Raw genomic sequence first — 27,750 nt, 5'->3', positions numbered from 1 at the left:
GTTAAGCACTCGATGTTACTTTTAATAGTTCATGGCAGTGTAGTACTGAGGCAATATCTTTAGGATAAATAGATTAAAGGATCCTTTAAAAGCGTGTCAACCCGTACCCCTTGTCTCCTTTATCTTTGATGCCGTGGTTAAGCACTCGATGTTACTTTTAATAGTTCATGGCAGTGTAGTACTGAGGCAATATCTTTAGGATAAATACATTAAAAGGATCCTTTAAAAGCGTGTCACCCGTACCCCTTGTTCTCCTTTATCTTTGAATTGCCGTGGTTAAGCACTCGATGTTACTTTTAATAGTTCATGGCAGTGTAGTACTGAGGCAATATCTTTAGGATAAATAGATTAAAGGATCCTTTAGGAGCGTACCCCTAGCCCTCTCGTCGCCTTTATCTTTGATGCCGTGGTTAAGCACTCGATATTACTTTTAATAGTTCATGGCAGTGTAGTACTGAGGCAATATCTTTAGGATAAATAGATTAAAGGATCCTTTAAAAGAGCGTGTCAACCCGTACCCCTTGTCTTCTTTATCTTTGATGCCGTGGTTAAGCACTCGATGTTACTTTTAATAGTTCATGGCAGTGTAGTACTGAGGCAATATCTTTAGGATAAATAGATTAAAAGGATCCTTTAAAAGCGTGTCAACCCGTACCCCTTGGTCTCCTTTATCTTTGATGCCGTGGTTAAGCACTCGATATTAATTTTAATAGTTCATGGCAGTGTAGTACTGAGGCAATATCTTTAGGGTAAATAGATTAAAGGATCCTTTAAAAGCGTGTCACCACCTTACCCATTGTCTCCTTTATTCTTTGATGCCGTGGTTAAGCACTCGATATGTTAATTTTAATAGTTCATGGCAGTGTAGTACTGAGGCAATATCTTTAGGGTAAAATAGATTAAAGGATCCTTTAAAAGCGTGTCAACCCGTACCCCTTGTCTCCTTTATCTTTTGATGCCGTGGTTAAGCACTCGGATATTAATTTTAATAGTTTATGGCAGTGTAGTACTGAGGCAATATATCTTTAGGGTAAATACATTAAAGGATCCTTTAGGAGCGTACCTAGCCCTCGTCGCCTTTATCTTTGATGCCGTGGTTAAGCACTCGATGTTACTTTTAATAGTTCATGGCAGTGTAGTACTGAGGCAATATCTTTAGGGTAAATAGATTAAAGGATCCTTTAGAAGCGTTTTAACCCGTACCCCTTGTCGCCTTTATCTTTGATGCCACGGCTAAGCACTCGATGTTACTTTTAATAGCACATGTTTTCACTGTCATACATTAGCATTAATTGAATTACAGTATACGAATCTATCAGCTGGAACAGTTTAAAAAGAAGTAGAATATGTACAATTTTGGTTGATTGTTAATTCAATTTTTTTCAATTTTGTTTTTTAAATCAATATTTATTCATTTAGTTATATTGAATTATTAAATAATGTACATCCTATTGTTTGGAAAAGAATAATAGCATATTAGATAAGAATTAAAAAAAAAAAAACACTTTGCGTTATTAAAATGTACTGTACTCTTAATCATACAGCAATGCAGTTAAATTCAAAACAATAGTAGAACTTTTTTTATCGAATCCGACTTTCAAAAATGAAACTCCTAAAATCTTTAAAAAACAAATATATTTTCCGATTTTCTTTTTAACCTAAACAATACTGACTGTCACAAATGGATTATTCGCTTTTAGAAATAAAAACCATACCAAAAATCATCTGGTTCTATAAAACTATTAATAATTTTCAAATATAACGGTAAATCTTTGGTACGAAATAATTTTGACTTGGTATGTTAAAAATAAAATCGTTATTCGCGCATTGAACTTGCATTAATAATAAAACTCACTATAAATTTTTAAACAATATATTGCATCTTACATCTTAAAATTAAAAATACGGACTATTAATTCAAATTGAATGCCCTGGTATATTATATGAATTTATGGTAATAATACATTCAAAATTTTAATATTTATCAAGTCTCTTCACAAGTTGCACGTAATGTTCCGTGTTTGTGGCATCTAAGGATGGTAAATGTTTGAAATCCTTTTCCTTCCTTACTCGGTTGATTTTAGTTTCAACAAACTTTCCAGTAATTAATTTCGCCGGTTTTCAAGCTGGTGTTAGCCCTAAGGGTAAATCGAGTTTCTGTGCGAATCAAAACGGACTATCAGTACTTTAACCGCCATTGTATTGGAGGGAGCTGTGACTTTGATGAAGCGTGAAGTGGTATAGTGGGCAACGAGAGCATGAGAGCGAACAATATTACAGTCTATAGCAATCTTTGGAGTGGACACGAAACTTCTATAACTTATCAAAAGTAGGCATGAAAAATAAAAGTTTTTATAAACACATTAAAGTAAGGGCTTGTGAATCTCGACGACACAAGGGCTTCATTACACCCTTTCTGTGACTCTTGACTTTGTATTGACGTTAGAAACTCTTCTGCAAAGTATTTATAAGCTAACAATATGTTTTCCACGAGTAAGTTTGTTCTAGATTATTTAAGAAACGAAAACATATTGTTGATGCAACTAACTTATGTTGCAGTCTATCTCGGCATAATTCCGTGTAGCTGTTCAGCTATATTATAATTACAATATATGCTGTCATACGTCGTCGTGGTTTGTTACACATATAATATATTATTTTCAAACTATACTAAATGGTAATACCGAATGTTTTCAGAAAGAACTGTAGGCATTGAAGCAAATCACACTATATCCGGGAGCAGGAAGAAGACCGTTGGGGCCCGACCAATAGTGGCACAGGAAGTCCTCGCTGTTGACATGTCGTCCCGCACCGAACAAAACTCTGTCATTGTGGTGGCTTCAATTTTGTTGAAAACCTACTTTTAGTTTATCGCAATCTCGAGTGAATATATGTCACTTTAATCTACTTTTATTTATAACTTCTACTGTATAGGGTACAGTAGAATGTCTGCACTTTGGTTCACGTTAAACACGTTTTTATTTAATTTATTACTATCTTCAAAAATGCAATAGTGAAATATATTTATTTAATAATATTTATTTATTTAAAAGAATAATTAGTAAGGTCACATAAAAAAGCAAGTTTTGGTAATTATTGGTTAATTTATTGAAAATTAGCTCGCTTTCACATTCCTAGGTGACATACAGCATATCTGTAGTTAGGTGGGGTTAAGTGGCAGGCCACGCCCTAAACGGTCTTCTTTGCTGCACTGTGATGTAATCCCAGTGTATTATAAATGCCAAGCTCAACTTGGTTCCAGAGAGATAAGTCAGTTGGTTATCCAGGTTGCGTCCAGCTTTCTCGAGTTTACTGTGAGATAGAGAATTTTGACTGTGATAAAAGTATAGCTTTGTATATAAATAAATGCTTTAAAGTCTGTCATATTTGACAATGCAATCCAAAAATTATAAATGTAGTTCTTAAAATTCAGAGGACAACACTGTTTGTGATAGAATATAATCTGTTGAAGCTGCATAAACAATTGATGATTATCATCTCATAATAATCTTATCTGACTTTATTTTATAATCAATAAAACAGATTTATACTTTAGACATTTGATGTACCAAAGATCGGGCTACTATACAAATAAAAGGTATATACGGAGTAGCAAGAAAATAATGTACCCTACTATAAACCATAATTCTCTTACAAGCGAAAAAACTAGTCTGGGAAGAATACTTACAACGCTGATTGACAGTCAGTTCTAGTAATATCTCTGACTGAACCACACTATTGAATCCTGCTGACTGATCGTGTTACTAAGTGAAATATGTGAGTAACCTGAAACTCCTGCACCCATTGTCTGAGTCCATGTCCGAGACGCTGACGGAGGGAAGAACTATTATGTACTGAATTCTGACTGGAATAAGAATAATTTATTATCAGAAATAGTTTTAAAATGCTTTGTTGTGTTCTCTTTACTACTACAAAACAATTATGGAGCGACATATTGTCTGAAAGAAAGTTTATACTTGGTACTTTATTTTACAATTTTCCTTGTAAGCAAGAAATTTACTTTTCCGTCTATTACTTCTATCTCAAAGGCTAATAAAGATAATTCCTTAATCTGATGTGGTTTGGATATTAAAAGATTATAGGCACAATACTTTGATACTTTACCCAAAGACAGGAACAATATAAAACTGCTTTAATCATTCCGGGAGAAATTAAAACTAAAAGATAAAGAGAATTTTTTATAGTGTAAGTATAACTGAAAATAATGACATGTTTGATATTAAATCAAAATAATTTCTGTTGTGATATTTTTTAAACACCGTATAGCGTTCAGGAACATTTTGTTAACATTGCTATTTCCTTATTTAATTAAAAGTGCAATTCCCTCGAGCTGTGATTAATACAGTTAAAGTAAAAACTCATACCTTTAGCTAAAGTTGGTGTCCTTGACCTTGTTTGCAAAATACTTTAAACGACTAAAATTACTTATGGAATGATCAAAACATTTTTTATATTTTCCTTGTCTTTTATAAATATTTAGAAACTGTAACTATGACACTAAAATTGAAAAACAACAACAAACTGATAGGACACTGACGTCCATAAATAAAAACTGTTATTGGTTCAAAAAGCAAACATCAATAGCTTAATTTCTATAAGTAAATTTGACAATACATTTTGCTGAAAACTAATAAAATTTATCCAAAGGGATAAATTTATCAAATAAATTTATCGTAAAATTTATATATATATATATATATATATATATATATATATATATATATATATATATATATATATATACGTGATCTGATTATTTATGAGAAACGCAGAACTGAAGATACTACGTTAATACGAGGTTAATGGGATGAACACTCGTTATTATTAGGTTAATTTATGTAATATATTTTTCTATATAATAGATTTAAATTGAGCAATTTTAGATGTTTTCTTAAGTTGTTATTTAGTTTAGAAGCAACGTTTTGTAGTAATAAAAAATACAGTATTGATAAAAATCATTTCTTTATTGAAGCATTAAAAAAGAAAAATACAGCTTAAATAGCACAACATATAAAAGTATTAATGGCCAATCTAGCATTTAACTTAAGTGTACATTAGCTTGGTTACAAATATAACAATTAGATCTTGGTATATTGGATAATATAGCATAATAGTTATAAAACACACACACACGATTCGCGGAACGAACGTAACACAGTACGACACCATTATACAGAATAATCTCTATTAATTATCACAATTTTTAATTTTTTTACACTTCTGTTCAGTATCGGTAGTTGTAAAGTTAGTGATTCTGAACTCGGTAAATTATGGATTCATAACTTTGCAGTCATGGGAGAGTGTGTGATAAAGAGTTAGTGATTAATAATAATAATAATTTTTATTTATATGTTTTTAAATTGAATTTTTACTCGAAATAGGTGTGCCTAGGAGTACCATAGACGTACGCCGAGAATGTACTTATGGAGTTAGTTCTGTTACTTATAATGTTGGGTATTGAGGACAGTTTATATTTTAGTAGAAAGTTCTTGGAAGTGTAAATTAGTTTGAATGGATAGTAATATCGAGGTTGAACATAGTAAACTAGTTAAGGTAATTAATTTTATCCTTAGCGGTAGAGAGTCTTAGAGATACTTCATCTTAATGAAGGAATACCTAATGAGTACTCTTCATGGGTCTGTCCGTCATTACGAATTACCCTTTAATGTGCCAGAAGATATTATTAGACACTGTACTTATCATTAAAGTAAGACACGCTATAAAACGTATTACATTAATTAGTAAAACTAGAATGAAAATTTCAAATTATTATTAACTCTATGATGCCATGTTAAAGTTGTTTTTGCCATGCCTTACTGACGAGTGAATCTTCTCCCTTTGATTGCATTAGTTACACAGGAGAAAACCATTCGTATAGACGAGGTGTGCTTATGCCGGAGAATTATTTAAGGTACATAACTGTATTGTCCGAAACTAATAGCTGCGCTAAGTAAATTTGAAATACCGTTGAAATATTTTCCACCTAAGCCCTCAATCTACACTTGCCGTGCCTCAATTAGCGTTAACTAAGTACCAATCTCTTGCGTAACTAATGCAACCAAAGCTTACAATCCCCAACCGGCCGCCACTGATATGAACATTCCCCATATAAAACAAAGACATAGTACGGTATATCCACGCATATGAAGTGGTCATTGTTCTATGCTCCTAAAAACGTAATAAATCCTTTCTAAAGACGCCAAACCCAGATTAAATGCTCCACTGTTCCATTAATGTTAACTTAACAATCATACATAGTCTCTATATTGTATTAGTGTATTTCCTCGTATTATATATCCAGTGAAACAATTAAATACTAATTCAGATTTTATTATTTTTGTGGCTTTTAGTCAAGACTTACATAAATGAATAAAAATACATAGGTTTTAAAAAAGATTCCATTTTTATCGTACCAGGATTAAAGTTGAGATTACATATAGATAATGACCAAAGTATCTCTAATTTACATTGCTTACTGATAAGGACCGGCTTGAAGTTAAGGACTGCATTTTCTTAATTTTAGCAGCTTTATAATTTAGCTTCGTCTTTCAAAACGGTTTAATATTTTCTTTAGTGAAACATCATCTCGTACAGTTTATGAAAAAAATATTCTTTCATAAATTAGACTTTTCTTTCACGGGATCAACAGTATCAAATTTTGTAATAATTTATCAATTAGAATTTAAGTGTAAAATGCTATTATGTTTGTAAATAATTCACAATTAGTACCGGAAATCAGGTGTAATATGGCCGGTGAAATAAATAAATATAAGATAAAAACACTACGTAACAAGTGTAAAAATATTGTTGTTATAATTGTGGACAAAAATGGATTTAGCTAAATAAAATCATCCATACAAATAAGTTTGAATAATTTTATGAAATTAATAAAATTTCACGGTATATAAACATACTACCAGTAATAAAATGCAATTTTTAACTCCCTTCATTGAGACAAATACATCATGTATAGGTACTTGTCAATATTTTACCAATCTTTTCAACTCTCGTACACACGTACAGCAAATGTGATCGTGAAGAAACTTATTCATTGAATATCTTCCTTAATCCCTTGATTTTTTAGGAGAGCGTATGCTAAAATCATCTTCTACTAATCAGACACTAATCTTTGTTACAGTAGACTCATAATTTTCTCACATCATGAGATTTCAGGGTTCTAAACATCTAGTCTCATTATCAACACTAAATATCGCGACGTTTGTTGAATCGGGTTGCGGTTTCTTCTAGTGGGTTGAGAAAAAAAGGGAAAACAGTGAATTTAGGGTTTTAAGACGGTTCTTTATATTGCAGTGGCACATCAAAGTATTAAACGGGTTTAAGCGAAAACTGTAAATCCCATTTCTAAATTTGTATTTACCACTCCGAAAACGCAACTATTACCCACATGCTAAAGTATATGGATAAACAAATGAAGATTTAAAAAAATGGAAAGGCAGTAGCGGGACTGACGGAGTCCCTCCTTGTAACGGGCTGTGAATAAAATATCTGGTAAAATACTGGTTTGATTAAAATGTAAAAATAATTAACTTACTGCATCATTTAATAGCAGTATTTAAAGCTCATTTGATTCTAAATTGAATTTCAGCAAGGATAGATAATATTAATCCATATTTCAGTTTACAACTAGTATCGTCTTGACGAGATTAAAACAATTAAAAATAAATTGATTAGATCTTTATAGCTAACGAAGCTATTATGGAATTTAATCCTGAAAGAAAATGGGTTTTTTCTTTTAATTATACTTATAACCTTTACTCAGCAACATTGAGCCTTACATTCTTCACTTAAATAAATTATGTAAAAACAGATTTCTTTACAAATTTTGCTGAAATAAAAACCATTAATTGACTTTTTAAAAGGTAAATTAAAATTAAAAATGGCAAAAGTTAAAATTATAAGAGCAATGAAATACGGGAGAACAAGATATTATGCATGATTTTATTACATAATCTTTATTCCTTATTTCAGTTATTACAAACCCCTAAATTCATTTTTAGAATATAATGGCGAAGAAACTTTAGTAATTATATCTGCCTTTCCATTTTTTGGTCAGTATAATTTCAATATAATCTTGTATTTCCGAAATAATAAATGAAAGTTAGTCCCGCCTCTAGCGGCTATAGAGCTACCAAACGTGACGTGAAGTGCCGTGAAGCGAAACGACAGTTTTTTCCCCCATGCAAAACATACGTCCGTAGCCCACCAAAAGAAGTAGTTAATTAAAAAAGGGTAGCGAATTTTGTAATATAAAAGAAACTGAACAAGAACATTTCTGGTTAAAGCCAAGTTTGTAACTCGGAAGTTATAAAGACATAAGGACTTGTTCAGCCTTTAGCTCTGTGAAAAGTGAACAGGAAGTCGAGTCAGCAAACTGTCACAAAGTTTCATGTCAATATCAGCTGTTTCCATTCAAGTTCTCTACTACAGTACTTGTCAAATATTGGCATTAAGAGAAGTCTTTGAGACTACAGAAACTGATTTTATACTTACTAGACTATAAATAATATTTTATCTTTTCCGTATTCTATGAAGGAGGCGTAATATACTGGTAAAGACTTCGAATAAGTCTCTTAAATTGAATAAATAAATAAGTGCATACATTTACTGTTTAACACAATTAATAAATCAATATACTCAAAGGAACTATTCATCTAAAAAATTAACTATAATTATCATATGAGACCAAGAATTAAAAAGTAGTAATAAAAACCCATTGTCATAATTTTTTGAAATATGTTTAAGAATGCCGAACATCTTAACCTTCTTCTCAAAGTCGGAAATTCTGAAGAATTTTCCATCCTTTTTTGAAATAGCTTAAATCCTATGAACGACACATACTAAGGGTGCAGGATTTATACAGAATTTATACAAATAAATAAAATCAAATAAATGTTAATTATATGAGACAACGCCAATTCAGTAGATACCATACTAAAGTATAATGTCTCATTGAAATTTATGTATTTGTTTCTTAAAAACTACAATATATCTGATAAATTTACTATGTTATTTATATTATATTTTTCATATTTCACTAGTATTGCTCTTCGGAAGGAAGAGCAATTTACTACAAGATCGTATCACTGACGTCACAGATGTCACTCAAGATTTGGACCTCCAGTGGCGCAGTGATTTATGGTCTAGTTTTAAACTTTCTACGAGATAAACAGCAGAGTAAAACCATTTGTTTGTGTAAAAAAAAAATATTTGAGTTAAATTATAATGCAAATACAGGATTTTATACGTAAATGTGATATTATAAAAACAAATAAATATTCAGAAAAGATGAAATAACAGGCTTTCAATTTAATAAGATAAAAAATAGACCATACAAATACGTAATGACGGCTAGCAGCTAAACAAAGTGGAAATTGGAACAATGTATTCTTCCTTTTTAGCTTAGAATCACACACAGAATTTTAAAAATACATTCTTGTTACAGCCAGCCCAAAATTCTTGTTACACCTTGTATATAGACAAGTTAAAATTTGGACAAACATTTCGGATCACTCTGTTGTAGCTTACAATTGTATAAATCTGCCCAGGATCTACAGTTAAGGAGAGTAACATGTTGATGTTTGTAACAGTCAAAAAGAAGATAACATCACAATTGGACGACATTAATTTAGCGAGACGGTGAAAACCCCGCAAATACTTCGGATTATGGGCCTAAGTTGTAGACAGTGCTGGTTGAAGTCCTGCCTTGATTGGACCATTTTTATCAGTTCACTGTCAACCACTTACCTTGCCGAATCTCATTTCATTTTTTTAACAGAAGAAAAGAATTTGCTTAAAAAGTAAAAGTACAATTGTTAGATATTATATATTTTGTGTAAATTGTAATGGCATTAAGTAGTTCTATCTAAGGTAACTAATGAACTTTACAATAACCTTATCTCAAATTTTGCATCAATTATATGAATTGAGTAGAAATGGACTTAATATGTAAAGTGATTTTCTGTGTTACGAAAATTTCATACAATCTTTTGATTACTGGTAAAAAAGAAATTGGTAACGACATGCAGATTAATCAGCTGGAGTGCATTGGCCACTAAGAATGCGGTCGGTGTGGAAACGCATCAGAACTAACCGCACTGATCGGCCATCAGCTTATTGACGCTCCCTGGTGATTATCCTGTCCAGACGATGATCAGGACCGTAAACCAGGATGAGCACCTCTGTTTAATTTATCTGGATACCACCTATGAGAGGGGACCACCCTTTCCGCTACCACGTACATGCCGAATATAGCAACAGACTCTTGGGCACATAATGTCGTTTGATGTAGATAGTTGCTGTATGCAGTTTGATGAGGTCAGTTGTCACTCTAACCACGTGAATGACACTCATCACAATATGGCAAGTCACTCTTGGGCAAATCATGTCGTTTCCAGTTGCTGTATGCAGTTTGATGAGGTCAGTTGTCACTCTAACCACGTGAATGACACTCATCACAATATGGCAAGTCACTCTTGGGCAAAATCATGTCGTTTCCAGTTGCTGTATGCAGTTTGATGAGCTCATTTGTCACTCTAACCACGTGAATGACACTCATCACAATGTGGCAAGTCACTCTTGGGCACATCATGTCGTTTCCAGTTGCTGTATGCAGTTTGATGAGCTCATTTGTCACTCTAACCACGTGAATGACACTCATCACAATATGGCAAGTCACTCTTGGGCACATCATGTCGTTTCCAGTTGCTGTATGCAGTTTGATGAGCTCAGTTGTCACTCTAACCACGTGAATGACACTCATCACAATATGGCAAGTCACTCTTGGGCAAATCATGTCGTTTCCAGTTGCTGTATGCAGTTTGATGAGCTCATTTGTCACTCTAACCACGTGAATGACACTCATCACAATATGGCAAGTCACTCTTGGGCACATCATGTCGTTTCCAGTTGCTGTATGCAGTTTGATGAGGTCAGTTGTCACTCTAACCACGTGAATGACACTCATCACAATATGGCAAGTCACTCTTGGGCACATCATGTCGTTTCCAGTTGCTGTATGCAGTTTGATGAGCTCATTTGTCACTCTGACCACGTGAACGATACTCATCACAATATGGCAAGTCACTCTTGGGCAAATCATGTCGTTTCCAGTTGCTGTATGCAGTTTGATGAGCTCATTTGTCACTCTAACCACGTGAATGACACTCATCACAATATGGCAAGTCACTCTTGGGCACATCATGTCGTTTCCAGTTGCTGTATGCAGTTTGATGAGGTCAGTTGTCACTCTGACCACGTGAATGACACTCATCACAATATGGCAAGTCACTCTTGGGCACATCATGTTGTTTCCAGTTGCTGTATGCAGTTTGATGAGCTCAGTTGTCACTCTGACCACGTGAATGACACTCATCACAATATGGCAAGTCACTCTTGGGCACATCATGTCGTTTCCAGTTGCTGTATGCAGTTTGATGAGCTCATTTGTCACTCTAACCACGTGAATGACACTCATCTCAATATGGCAAGTCACTCTTGGGCACATCATGTCGTTTCCAGTTGCTGTATGCAGTTTGATGAGCTCAGTTGTCACTCTAACCACGTGAATGACACTCATCACAATATGGCAAGTCAGTCTTGGGCACATCATGTCGTTTCCAGTTGCTGTATGCAGTTTGATGAGCTCAGTTGTCACTCTGACCACGTGAACGATACTCATCACAATATGGCAAGAGACTCTTGGGCACATCATGTAGTTTGATGTACCCAGTTGCTGTATGCAGTTTTATGAGCTCAGTTGTCACTCTGACCACGTGAACGATACTCATCACAATATGGCAAGAGATTCGGTCCTGGAAACCCAGAGAGTGGCGTCATCAACGGAAAGTGTGAACCCAACAAGATCGAGCTTCAGAAACGTTCAAGCTTAACCGGCTACCTTTATTTATTCGAAGTATTGTTTTTACTACGATGATTTATATAATAGATAAACCTAAGTATTAATTTTCAAATAAATTAAAGTTTTTATTTACTAAACATTAAAAAAGGACTGATAAATTTATAATTTTAGTTATAATACTTATTGTATTTCACTAGGGGATGTTCTCCAAAGGGAAGGGCAATTTATTGCAAGATCGTATCACTGACGTCACTCAAGATTTTCTCCTCCAATGTCGCAGTGATTTATGGTCTATTTTTAAACTTCCAACAAGATAAAAACTAAAGGAAAAATATTGTGTTTGAGGAGACGAAATGGTTTTGAATAAATAATAATATCAATACAGGATTTCCTTCTTAACTGTGCCAACTTCTAAAAGAACATACATGACAGTTTAAATTATTTTTTTAAGTGTATTACAGCCTTCTTATGTAGGCAGGCATTTTCCCACTGGACATACTTATTTATATATCATAATTGGACATTTAAATTTTGGGGTTGAGTGAGATTCAACTGTTACAATCACAAATTAATTTAAGATTTGGAATATTATTTTTTCTTTAAGAAACTTTAACGAATAGAAATGTGTAATATATAGTTATTTAATCAGAATATTTTTAATTGCAGCTCAGGCCTGAGCAAAACATTGATTTCTTTTAAGCAAAGAAATATAGTTTACATGCTGATTTAGTACTAACGAGATAATGTTAGATATTTCGAAGGTATATATTCTAGTGAAGACGGTATATTCTAGTGAAGACGGTATATTCTAGTGAAGACGATATATTCTAGTGAAGACGGTATATTCTAGTATATTTTGTTGTTCACTCGTGACAAGAAGCCTCTTATTGCACTTGGTCTAAAAAGAGCCTTTGCACTTGCTTCTGGAGTGACTACATATTCAGGTTTGGGGTTAGAAGCCGCGTCCTGTCAAGATCCACGAGGGAACACTACATCTAAGTCATGTCACGTTGGAAGAAACAAAGGTTAGCTCTGTTGAGGCTCTCAGACTCTTTACCTCTTAAGAGACCTCCATACATATCAACAGTCATCCTCTGCAGTAGACTCTATTGAGGCTCTCAGACTCTTTACCTCTTAAGAGACCTCCATACATATCAACAGTCATCCTCTGCAGTAGACTCTATTGAGGCTCTCAGACTCTTTACCTCTTAAGGGACCTCCATACATATCAACAGTCATCCTCTGCAGTAGACTCTATTGAGGCTCTCAGACTCTTTACCTCTTAAGATACCTCCATACATATCAACAGTCATCCTCTGCAGTAGACTCTATTGAGGCTCACAGACTCTTCACCATGTCTAGGGTAACAACAGCCTTTAACACCAAGAGACCTCCATACATATCAACAGTCATCCTCTGCAGTAGAAATCACCTTTTGACCCTCAATTGTAGGTTAAAAATTTGATTGAATATATTGTATTGGGCTTATTTTGAGAACGGTGTTATAAATTAAGCTTTAGATGTGCCTTTTCAAATAGTACGAAAGAAATTGTTTTCTTATAAAATTATAAGTAACAGGATATAAGGGTTACTGGCTTATTTTGGGAACGGTGTTAAAATTGAGCTTTAGACGTTTCTTATAAGATAGTACGAAAGAAATTGTTTTCTTATACAATTATAAAAGTAACAGGGGATATAGAACTCATTCAGTTTTATTTTTTGCTATTGTAAAACTCAAATACGTACTCAAAGTTATACTGTACTAGTTTTTCACCTAGAAATCCAGATGCTATAAATAATGTATATTAACCTTTATAATGCACTTATTATGTTTGAAAATATTATGAAATAGCAAAATTTAAAGCTCTTTATGTAAAAAACCAGTACATTGGAATTGAAAAATTTAAATGGAAAAAATAATAAAACAACTCTTTGTTATTTTTAAGAATATTCGTGAATTTATTATAAAGTGTATCATTAAAATTGCAACTTAACAGATATTAAAACTAATTTATAAGATAGTGGTTAAACTATAAGATTTATGCGGAATCTTGAGTTGTAATTTATATTATATTGTCTATATCACCAATTTCCATTACAAAGTGTTTTCTAAGCTAAAATAATGAAAATACAAAAAAATGTTGTGTGAAGTTGAACAATATTTCATTATTTATGTTCCCCGATGTAAGCCAATAATCCCATCACAATAACAGAAGAGAAGATCTCAATCAGGCAGTTCCTACATTCAGTTATCTCACTCAAAGCGCCCTTTCAGTAGTTACAGTTACTTCTGACTAGTTAGTTACTGTTGTAACATTGCCAGTTACAATATTGTTGTGTATTGCTATTTTATTAGGATCATTATAGTACGTGACACATTGTGCCATGCCTGGTCGTATAGCTTCATTATTTATTGATAATGTAAATCGGTCTCAATTAATAATTTAAATTGTAGTGTTATTGCAAGAAATTAATCTTTTAATTATATATTTCAGGCTAAAGTCCATTAAAAACGGTTAATTTGCCACAGCTAAGGGTCGCAATGATACGTCCCGTAACATAGCCACGTGGAAAGTATATGGACTGGACGTATACATAAATTTCCAAGCTTTATCAGTAAAAATGTCACAAAGTCCAATCAAAATGACGTCTTGTATTTTGACATCTGTAGAAAATCCCTTTTTATAACATTCATATAAAAATGGATTAAAATTAAGGTATTCAACCCATATCTTTGACGTAGATACAAGGTATGTTGAAATAACTGCTGTTCGAGGGCCAAATTTGGACTTGTTGCGAGTTTATGGGCCTCAGAGACTTTCTTAGCCTTACCGCAAAGCAATTTATGCCCTTTGAGACATACTGTGTCTAAAATGTCTTCAGGAATCGGCCTCTAAAAGTAATTCTTTATGCGTACCAAGATGTGGGTTTTCCATGCCAAAATGTTTTAATGGCTATCTAGTTTGTTTTTATTCATTCTAGGTGAATAACAACATTGCCACGTTTCCTGTTGCAATGCCACTTTTTCTTTTGTCTCTAGACATCTTGTGAAATTATTATTATTAGTTTCAAAAATAATAATATTATTATTATTTTTTTGTGAAGAAATTATTATATACATCCCGTTTATGTAGCATTTTTGAAAATTTTCAAACTAAATATCTAATCTTGCTTATATTACAGAACAAGGACGGATATTCTTGCTTTTTTTATATATATTAGGGGTACGCCAAGTAGTTAGGTTTGATTAGGTACGCCAAACCTAACTAATTCTAAAATAACGTATCGCGTAACAGTCTTCATCTAATCTATATTTAAAATTTCAAGTCTGTAGCTAGATGAGTGCGTGGTGGACACATTGATTCGTGCATGTACATGTTGTTGGAAAAGTTCGAGGATTGCATTAAAATTAAAGACCAAATTTGATCAGTTTAAAGTAGCTAGTCTATTTTGGAATATCTTGTCATTCATTTTGTCTCATGAAGCGCTTTAAAACTATATACACACTGACCTACCTTTATATTTACGTTTTCCTCAAAGCCGTGGTAACGATTGAGTAGATAGGAAGTCTTTGATGAAAAAAAGTTTTCTATACACTTTATATGTGCAAATTTTAGGTTTCATAATTAATGTAAGCAAAATCATAACACTATTTTCTAAACGATTGTTAAGTTTAGCTGATTTCACGTTTAGTAATTTCCACTATTAGCCCTCGCACTCATATTTATACGAACCTATACATAAGCTGTATATACTATATACTTTCCATTATTAAAAAATTTCAAATCTCATAAAGCACACTAAGACGTTACAGGACACTATATTGCACTGGTGAGATGTATGGTGAAGCACCTTAGAGGTCACGGTATGTTGATTTTAAATATAAATGTTATGCGTCAATATTTCTTAAAAGTATTGACTAGGCTTTAATAACTAAACATGAACATTGCTTCAAAATGTACCATAATACTGTGCATTTAAGTTTTATTTATATAGAAATCTATTAATTTATTACACTCCTAACTCGTATTTAAACACTAGACGGTTTTGAATTACTTAGAATAAATTCAACTACAAGTATTTTAATAAGAAAAAATGAGTTCATATTAAAAATGTAACTTGATAATCCAAACTTACTAGTAATAATATTATTGTATATAAAATAGTAATAAAATAGTATAAGTACATTTAGAAATTACAAAAATAATTTCGAATAAATATTTTATTATTATATTTATTATATTAAATTTAATTTTTATGAAAACCAAACCAATCTTTGGAATATAAAAATTCTCAAATAAAACTAGAAAACTCAATTTATAATATTTATATCAGTGGAGGGAAATCTATATGACAAGAAGCGATAAAGCGGATAGCGCCAATATGCCAGTGTTAGACTCGACAACATTCAAATAGTGATTGATATGACACCTCACGCCCTGTTGGTGTTGGTGGTGATATATACGAGCTCAACTACGTCACTGCTTCCTGAGCATTTAACCGGCATAAACATTTCACTATCACTTATAAACATCACTTTACAATTTTAATTTTGGTAACCACGGGTTAGTTGGATGCTTCAACTATCAAATCAAAACATTACAATTTCTCAAATCCTCACTTTTTATAAAAATGGAAAGTAAAATGATCATAATACTGTTATCTATCTTAATATTATTACTCTCCGAACAAAACTGGTTTTACTAAGTAACCATTCATAATATTTAAATACATGCTGGCGTATTTAGTTATATCATTGCTACATAGTGTTCTTGGAAAACTTGGTCTATATAAATGAGTATTAAATAGTTTTATTACTCATTAACTATACTTATCAATAGGTTGAAGCTAATAGGAGTTAAAACAACAGTATAAGTAATGTAAAGAATGTCTTATTTTACCAGGTGAAGTTAGAGCTAAGAGGTCCTCTCTAACACAACCTAGTGACCAACGGCTTAAAGGTGACTTCCGAACCACCTACAACGCCAGGCAGACGGGCTGCTTCCAAGGACACAATCACTCCGCGGTCACCCGTCCAAGCAGAATAATGTTTGATTAGTACTACTACGAGTTATTAGATTCAAAGACATAGGAGAAGGAGTTGTCTTATTGCCAGGAGTTACATTTTTAATAAAAAATGAATTTAAGTCATTACTATAACCCCGTAAAATATTATGAAAGTATTGCTCAGTACAGCAAAAGTCTTTTTAGAACCAAGTAACATGCTTGAGTTTTTCTAGAATTTGTAAATTATTTAATTATATTTGAATAAAGTTGTTGATTTGCACACATTAAGTTGTCAGTATGAGCATGGAATTTTAATAACTGTATACACTAGATATCTTGCAAATATATAATGTGAAAAATAGGTAGACCACCAAAACCACAAAAAATAACTAAAAGATTTTAAACACTTCTTGCAATAGTAGTTTGGTAATCTTTCATTGGAAATAATAGTCTAGTCTAGTTTGATAGGTCATGACTTGCGCCACGTTTTTATGTTTTTAACGAAGAGCGTATTTTCGTGTTTGAGAGTACTGACTTTTGCAGCTTGTAGCGCTTTCCTATTAAGGTTATCAATTATTTAATATTAATTTAGTTTGGGTATTTCCTACAGGAGTATATTGTCGTAACACTTAAACCATCAGTTTCACTTTGGTATCTATCACTGGGTGTTGGTGGTGGTTTAGGGGGGTGGTAGTGGCTCAAGCCCCCCCAAAACTTTGAACACAAACATTAAAATTGCACTAATACGTGTTTTAGGCCAAATCACATTTATAAGGTCTTGAAGCACAGCAATTTCCTATGGATCATTCCCGAGTTCCTATTTTTGGAGGTTATTTTATACCTCCTAAACCACCCAGTTTGTTAGCCCCCCGCCGGAGTAATTGTCTATATACGTAGTTGGCAAGTTTTAACTGAAGGTAACTCTCGACAGCGAGATCGAGATTTAAGAGTAAACTTGTGTTAGTATTGATGGTGCGGTTTAGACAATAGACAACTCTTTTAAGGTTTAAACCTGAACACTAAAAAGATTATATATAACAAAAAATGATATGAAGTGACTCAGGAAACGTATAGGAAAATCTGAGTAAGTGAGAACGCTTTGTTTGTTTTATGGAAATAAGGGCTCTACCAATCGAAGGGTCTGACGGCTGCCAATAATGCTTTGATGCTTTACACCGCCAGATTTGATTGTACAAGAGACATTTACAGTTTTTTTTTATGGTGGTTTAGAGAGAACGCGGTGTGCTGCTTTGCCTTTGTTAAATAATCTTTTTTTAAGAAAGATGTAACTATTAACCCTGCAGTGATGACACGTTCTGTAATTTCAGAAAGAATACAATATTTCCTTTAATGAATATATCAAAATTAAATTTTCAACATTATTTTTTACACAGTTTAACTTACACATTAGAGGCAAAAAACAAAGACAGGATGTTTACTAGTAGGGGTTCCTTAATAGTATAGATTGATCATTAAGTCGGGCACATGAAAAGGAACGTTTCCGTAAATAGTAGTTTCGTTGAATTAATTATGTCGACTGCCGCAAGAATCACATGAACTACCGATAATGAATCTAGACACCATTGATATGTATATTAGCCACATTAAGCCTTTCTTACTGAATTTACAATTTTACAAACATAAAGTTTTCTCAAGAGCAGTGAATTTTTATTGTTGATCGGTATTTACCAAGCTATATGCGGATGTTGTTCACAACTTTCGCGGGAAATAGCAAGATTCTGCAGTGCCTCATAATTCAGCAATAACGAGACTAATCGGTGTCCGTGAATGTGGATCAGTTTCGGAAATTCATTGATACCAATGGAATTTTACAGTTTGACCATGTTTTCCTCACTTATGAGGCTTGATTACCTTAAAGAAAAAGTTTATAAAAACCTGTCGCACACACTTGATGAATTAAAAAATTATCATAACAGTGGAAATCAACAACATCACTGTTCTTTGTCTGAAGTTTATTTTTGACGATGGATTGTGAAGGAAACAGGATTTTTCCAGATATTTGCCAATGATTAGTTATACAAAAATCAGTATCACTAAGTTTCGATATTTGGAGTCTGGTCTCTTCTTCAGGTAAATAACTAATTATGTGTTAAGTTAGTTATTTACCTGAAGAAGAGATCAGATTGCGAAACATAGTGATACTGATTTTTGTACCACTGAAAGATGGCATATGTCCGAAAAAAATCACGTTTCCTTCAACATCACTATAACATATTGAATAATGTCTCATCAAACATGATAAAAAATGTCATGCATGGATTATTCAACAAGGTAGCCATTTTGAGTGTTTGTTTAAAAATTAAAGTAATTTCTGTATACTAATAATAATTACAGTTTGTAAAATAATATATGCTTTATTTAATTACTTTCCTCTGTTTACTACCTTTTGATGTGCATGACTTAATGATCAATCTATAGTTTTCGATTCTGATGCGGTAAGCGGCATTTATATAAACAGAGTACTTACACGTTTGGAGCATGCGTGTAGTATCGACCATTCGTACTATAAAATATTTATATTGAAATATTTTAAATTAAAAGTTGAATATTATATTATTGTTTATATTGAGGAGTACAATTTTTACTATTTTTACATCAAAATAATGCTTCGATATCAAAAAGCATATCACTGGTTTGTGACGAAAGCAGATTTCTTTTTTGTGTGTCCGACTGTATACACAATAACCTTATGACATAATTTAGAGGATTGAATTAAAATAGAGGAGTGCAAATCCAGCACTATTATCTCTTTATCGATACTAAAGTTGGTAAACATCCTTCCACAGCGAAGTACGTTGGTCTTCGCTGTGAGATAAACGCGAACGCGTAAAGTCTGGCTGGCTTTTACCATTGTTATCATTACATTACAAATTTCATGAAGCAGAATTACAACTAATCTTTTTTTGTAACATTCAGGGTACGTAAAACTGCTTAAATAGTAACTAAAATAAAATCCATTCAGGGTACGTAAAACTGCTTAAATGGTAACTAAAATAAAATCCATTCAGGGTACGTAAAACTGCTTAAATGGTAACTAAAATAAAATCCATTCAGGGTACGTAAAACTGCTTAAATGGTAACTAAAATAAAATCCATTCAGTGTACGTAAAACTGCTTAAATGGTAACTAAAATAAAATCCATTCAGTGTACGTAAAACTGCTTAAATGGTAACTAAAATAAACTCCATTCAGGGTACGTAAAACTGCTTAAATGGTAACTAAAATAAAATCCATTCAGTGTACGTAAAACTGCTTAAATGGTAACTAAAATAAAATCCATTCAGAGTACGTAAAACTGCTTAAATGGTAACTAAAATAAAATCGTTTGTTCCTTTCTCTATGGAAAAAGAATTTTCTATTTAAAGTTGAATTCCTCAGTCCACCATTCTATTACTTCAAATTAAGTTCGTGGTTCCGTTTTAATTTTCTTTTTTAATTGGAATAATCCTGAATGTTTTCGGAAGGAGTGACACAAACAGTAATTCAAAGCACATTGCATAGTGTACTAATAAGAATTGAGAGTAATGCGTTTGAAATTGAAGTTATTTTTAGAATTAACAGATGAATTTTTCTTGACTTAACAATTTTATTGGATTATATTAAACAGAGTACTCTCGCAAAAGTCACTCAGTCAATACTTACTCGTATTTCTGATCAGGATTGAAAGATTAAAGTTTTATATCCCGTAAGTTACTTATAACCCTGTAATAATCCCGCAGAATTAGGTTGGAACTGACTTGACTAACTTGACTGGTCGTCTAACTGAGACTTCAGTGCGGTAAATAACGACGACAGTGGAGAGTGGCTTTTAGTGAGATTGCTTCTAAAGCGGCCACAAACACCTCACAAGTTTTCTGACATACTTTAGCTGTTACACTGTCTCTTCTTACAAATAGTTTTTGATTAGGCATCTTTTTTATTCCAGTTTTTCTGAGAAAAAAAACAAAAAAAAAAAAAAAAAAACAGGGACAACATTGACAAAGTGGAGTAGCTAAGGTAAGCCATGAATATATTTTATTAACTAACTCGCTTCGGTACTTTGTTAACACTATTAAATAAGCTCTTAAAGTATTTCAGCCTAGCTGTGAAGAGCAATCTTTAGTCAACATATGTTACACCGGAACTTCCAATAATACATATACGCCTATACAGATGAGTTGAGAGCATGGAGTTCTATCATGATTGGCTTCTTACACAAACAACGACTAACAAGACCGACAGTGATCACTATAGCTTCGTTTTATTAAGCGAGAGCTATTTTACACTTTTACTCTATCTTATTTGTTGTAATTCTTTTCTTTCTTAATTATTTCCATTCTATATTATACACTTATAATTGCATCAGGCACACATCCTTATTGTAAAATACGTTCAATTTCAATGTTCTAAATGTTAATGACATTGTGCTTCATTTGTTCAGAACAACGTACTGATATATACAATGTGCAGCGTAATTGAGTCGCGCGTGAATTTTTAGTGAAATAATTTCCATTTTTAATCTATTTCAGTAAAATAATAAGGCTAGATAGGAGAGATTTATTTCAAAACATTTACTATAGCTGTTAAGGCTGAAACCTTAAGAAGTGTCTAAGAATATTATTATATATGTGTTTCACATCTGGTGTTAAATCTGAATGAATGACTACACAACGTCTACAATGGCTAGCAATGTCTACACAGATCAGCTCCAAACACCGTAATCATGTAGTGAGCACCTGCAGAGTTTAACAGGTATAACGATCTCGGCTGCAGTCATCCGCCTGAGCGTGGAAGCGCTTCATATGAAATTGGATAAGTTTAAAAGCACTTTAACGTTAAATTACTTCGAAGCGCTCTCTTAAAATCGAGATTTAATGCACAGATCATGGATGACGCCAGTAACTTCTGTAACGAAGTAAGGATCTATTTACTGATTAAGCGCTGTTTAATGTGTTACCGATGAAAGATGTCAAAATCGATTACTTTTGCTTGGGTAACAATTCAAATACTATTTTTACTCTATTTGACGTAGCTGATTTAAAACTGCCAGAAACAATAAAGCTAAGTGGTAAATCCTACTTTTTAACCGGTAGCAAAAGTTGATATTTATATTATTGCAGTAGTTTCAGAACAAGTTATGTTCGTAGGTAAAAATACATTCTTAGAACTATTGTTTTATTTTGTGTTACAATATTACGATATATATTTTATAACGGGATAATTCCTTAATATGAAGTGAATTTCTATTGTAGAATACGTCTACTTGGGCGTGATCTATAACCATCAATTCCACACCTTATTCCACAGTTTGATATTTTAGGAAGTAGTTGGCCCAATAATAAATCCTTCAAGTTTGCCACTATCTCGTCTTTCCTTTAGCAAAACTGTTTAGGCCCTTGAAGTTTATTTATGCAGTAGATTATTTGAAATATTTACTTTATCGTCTTATCCCATTAGATCTCCAATTGTAAGAAGTCAGTTTGTAAGCTCTCTGCCCCAAGTTCGCCTTTGAAGTGAACCCTCAAGTCGAATCTCAAGAATTGAACTTGGACTTAAAGACAAAGACAGAGTGATTTAAGTTTCTAGAGAAAAGCAATTGTATACACTGCAAATACATTGTAACCAAGATAACTTAAGGAAAATATCAAACTCGTTTAAACTCAATGTGGTATGTCTTGAACAGTGGAATACGTACGTTACTAAGATAATGTTTTTATTTTATTTCGATTCAAAAACTAAAATAAGATTTTAGTATGATCAGGAAAATAAAATATTTGTTTTGAGACTTAAACTCCTTAAGAAAGCACCGGAAATTGAGTAAATCGATGAAAAGAAAGTTTTGGTCAATGAGAAGTGATTGCTATCCGTCATCTTGTTTTTTAGAGTAATTGAAAATTCACCGTTATGGCCTGTATTTCCCTAAAACAACAGTATCTATAGAAGTTCGATATGCTGGATAATGTAATAACAACATCGGGGATTTTCGTGAATTTCCGTGACCGTTAATGATAACATGACAACACTCGTGTTTGATCTGTAGGATTCAATTTTGACCTTAATGGTAGTGCGGATGTTTTATAAACTCTGAATTTCATAAATATTGGCTTTAGAAATGTCACAGTGTTTCGCAGATTGTCTTGGTTACGCAGCAAAACGATAAAATCAGTCTCTTAGCAAACATCTAACAGTTACGACGAGCATGTGTACACGGTTGTATATAAATCCGTTCTGTAGTTTCGAATATTTTGGGATGAGTCAGTCAGTGATATTTGGATTTTATATTAATTGATAAATAAAATAAAATTTGAAATAGTTTTAAGGAATGCAATACCACAAACGAAGTAACCAACCATGCCAGGAAAAAATATAATAACGAAATGACCCTTTTGAATGTTTCAGAAAAATAATTAAATTAAAAGAGTGCAATTCCCACAAAGAGGGAAGTTGACGATATTAATTGCCAATAAAGGACTTATAATTGAATTTTTCCGATGATATTTTCCAACATTTATTTCTTTCATCTTGAAGTTTAATATTTGATCTTTCCACTAAAGGTTTGAATTGTATGATACTCTTTATTATACAGTTTTAAGATATACTATATTTTTATACTTATTAGAATAATTATATAATGGATTTGCTTCTTAAATAATAAACTTTTCAATTCTGTTAACGTTTAGTTAAACATCTGTTTATGTGCTAAATTTTGTGGCAGATACACTTTAGAGTGATATATTGTTTATTATGTCGATACGGTGTTTTGCGTACATAATGGGCTTTTCTTATAAATTAATTTTATTTTTATTCAAATAAGTTAAATATTTAGAAAAATAAATTATAAAACAAAATACAGCATTTTTATTGCTAGCTTGCTTATTCACCCCAATTAAGGATTAAAGAATAAAAGTTGAAACAATTGTGTCAACTGAGAAAGATCTTATAAACAAGAAACACCTTACGAGCATTGTAATTTACATTAATAAGTTAAAAACATAAACATGTAAGATTATTTTCGTTTTAGACTGAGTTCTAAAGGAACTGTTGTTAAAATACCGAAAGAGAAATGAATTTGATATAAAAATGAGTTGACATTAATTGTTCTAAGAACATACACTAAAACTACTTAAACACAACTACAGTGGCAGGCGCACAGGAGTAAGGGATAAACGTCCCAAGATGAACGTGGAAGCTGCAACGATGGTGCTGCATCAGTTTTGTCAGCAAAGACAAGAGACAAGTTAATTGTACTTAGCAAGATAATCTCTGCGCTGAAGCTATATCTACCCCGTTCCAGTTTATCGTAAGTTCACTATTAGTTAGCACACAAAGGAAGAGAAAAGCAAACAACTGATCCGCTGGTTTCAGTTTCAAAAACCATTTCTCGGCATCAAACACAGTGTTAAAGAAGATATCATCTTCTTAACTGTGCTTCTAGAATTGAAAATCTTATCCTTTTAAAAGACGTGGGTCATGATTGTCCACAAAAACGATAAGCAGCAAGTAAAATCCACAACAAAATAATGCTATAACTTTGGCTCACCGTTAAAACTGCGTATTCTGGCATTCCATATAAAATAAGTTGATTATCCACATACATGTGCCATGCACTCTTGAAGTGCCTTTAGACACACTTACCAAAATCCAAAAATAGCAAAATGTGGACTACGCTAAGGATCAACAAGACACAAACAAAATGACACTTGGAACACTAATCAACAAAGCCGTTATGAAAGCAAGCCAGGCGTGAATCGACTATGTTCGAAAAGATAACTATAGGAGTATCACGAAAGTAGTCCGATGTTGATTGGTTCGTCAGAATCCCCCTCTACACTTCACACCCATCACTGTTGCCAGTTTTACGTGTATGGAGAATTATATATTAATCTCAGCATTTGTTACAAAAAAGTGTCATCAGCTGTTCACGTGAACAAATATACTCGTACGTGCATTTGATTTTATTCCTATGTTTTACAGATAACATGTAAATCAAGCAGACTATGTGACCAAAGCCTCGTCAAACAACTGATGGCCGGGAACCGATATGGCAACATCGCCCTCAAATGTCATTGGAATATTTTCATGCAGATTAAGATAGTTACCACTGAGAAGAAGATAATGGGTGGAAAGTTGACTGGCTGAGCATAGTGGTATTTTCAGCAATATAGATCGCTCTGGACACCAAAATAATGACAGATAAGCCAACAAAGCAAAGAGCAAGATTTCATAAATTGTAAATTGCTACAACTGCACTACGCTACAGAGTGGTAACGTCACAGGAGCATTGTTATATGCGACAATATAGAATAGTACGTTTATTGGATTTAAACGTACCCCATTATTCATGTATAAAAACATATGACTCATAGTCTTTGATAAAAGGTGCATTGAATTATTTTATTACGCAAAAAACTGTTAATTACATAATTACATAAATTTGTAATTTTTTGAAAATTTTAGATTATATTCATCTATATAGTTGGAAGTGTTCGAGCAACCTTTATTAGGCCTGTTTAAGTATTACCTTTCGAATGAGTGCAAAGTATATAATGACTAAAAATATGGAAAATCACAACACAATAAAAAATGTCTTTGAATATAAAAAATTATTAATATTGTACACAGTAAGACATTGATTTAATTATACAGTACGCTTGTCTTGTCTAACCAATGTTTGGGCTAGGAACATGAGATATAATATTACAATTTGTTAGTAATTATAGAGTACGCTTGTCTTGTCTAACCAATGTTTGGGCTAGGAACATGAGACATAATATTACAATTTGTTAGTAATTATAGAGTACGCTTGTCTTGTCTAACCAATGTTTGGGCTAGGAACATGAGATATAATATTACAATTTGTTAGTAATTATAGAGTACGCTTGTCTTGTCTAACCAATGTTTGGGCTAGGAACATGAGATATAATATTACAATTTGTTAGTAATTATAGAGTACGCTTGTCTTGTCTAACCAATGTTTGGGCTAGGAACATGAGATATAATATTACAATTTGTTAGTAATTATAGAGTACGCTTGTCTTGTCTAACCAATGTTTGGGCTAGGAACATGAGATATAATATTACAATTTGTTAGTAATTATAGAGTACGCTTGTCTTGTCTAACCAATGTTTGGGCTAGGAACATGAGATATAATATTACAATTTGTTAGTAATTATAGAGTACGCTTGTCTTGTCTAACCAATGTTTGGGCTAGGAACATGAGACATAATATTACAATTTGTTAGTAATTATAGACTACGCTTGTCTTGTCTAACCAATGTTTGGGCTAGGAACATGAGACATAATATTACAATTTGTTAGTAATTATAGAGTACGCTTGTCTTGTCTAACCAATGTTTGGGCTAGGAACATGAGACATAATATTACAATTTGTTAGTAATTATAGAGTACGCTTGTCTTGTCTAACCAATGTTTGGGCTAGGAACATGAGATATAATATTACAATTTGTTAGTAATTATAGAGTACGCTTGTCTTGTCTAAGCAATGTCTGGGCTAGGAACATGAGATATAATATTACAATTTGTTAGTAATTATAATTTAATTTACTACACGTTTCTCTTGAGCAATGCTAATGAAATAATTACATCCAGAGAAGCGGAGAAATACCTGAGCAAGAGTTGAAATTTAACGCAAGAGTGCGTTTACAGCGTTTCAGTCTCAATTAAGTATGTCTATTTAGAATTAAGTAAGGTCGACAAGAGGGTGACTTTTAAGTCATATATCAATTGTAAAATAATTTGTAATAAATTCCTATCAATTACGTTAAAAAGTCATAATCCTCCAGCGTGATTCCAGTACAAATGTTACAACATGACAAATTTAATAAATTATATATAAATACAATTTATCATATATATATATATATATATATATATATATATATATATATATATATATATATATATATATATATATATATGTAAAGCATAACAGTAAATTAGTGTTTAGGAATATTTGGTTATTCTACATAGAATTTGAAGTAAAACAGCGATTTTAAAATTTAAATTATTATTAAAATAATGGGTTCTAAGTATTTTCCAAGATTAAATCACTATTTACCTAAATTAAGTGACATAATACCAATAAACGTCATTATCTACATACCAATTACTTTAATAATTAAATAAATTACTGAACACTTTTTTAAATTCTTAAAGAGTAATACATTTATTTTTTTCAACTTCACAATAAACTGCTTTTCATAACTATTGCTTATGTAAACCTCAAATTCCACCTTTCAAAAGATGTTTCATTATCCAAAGTAGGAGTTGGTAAAATACATTAAATATAATAAACAATATTTTTATTGGCATAAAAAAGCACCTTTCGTTGACTAACAACGCTTAACGGTCAAATAACACGTCATACACGCACTAGTGAAGGTGGAACACTAATAGTTTTGTGCTGTTGGTAGAATTTATAAAACATTTTAAGCGACAGTCCATTTCCACACTATGTAGTTCTAAGTGCATTTATATACACATATATGAGATGTATTGACAAACGAGGAAAAGGATAGATTTTTAACCTCTAAACGCAGTGTTATTCTTTTTGTAACATATGACGTAATATGTCGAAATCCCTATTATAGTAGTTTGATACATATAACTTAGCTATGGTGAGTAAGGTAGGATCAATTTACATATATTAAGTTAGCTCCAGTTCACCTTCCTCTTGGTGCAGCATCTGGAACCTGACGCTGTCAGTGACTTTACTCTTGGATCTGGAGTAATGTTCATCTGAAGAGATTAAAAAAGTCGTTAAAAGAAGAAGCTCTAATAAACTCTTTACAACGCTTCGACATCAGACCCATAGACTACAGAA

The sequence above is a fragment of the Homalodisca vitripennis genome, chromosome 4 (assembly GCF_021130785.1).
Source record: "Homalodisca vitripennis isolate AUS2020 chromosome 4, UT_GWSS_2.1, whole genome shotgun sequence".
In the NCBI taxonomy this organism is placed as follows: Eukaryota; Metazoa; Arthropoda; class Insecta; order Hemiptera; family Cicadellidae; genus Homalodisca; species Homalodisca vitripennis.
Note: the sequence above shows the minus strand (reverse complement) of the source record.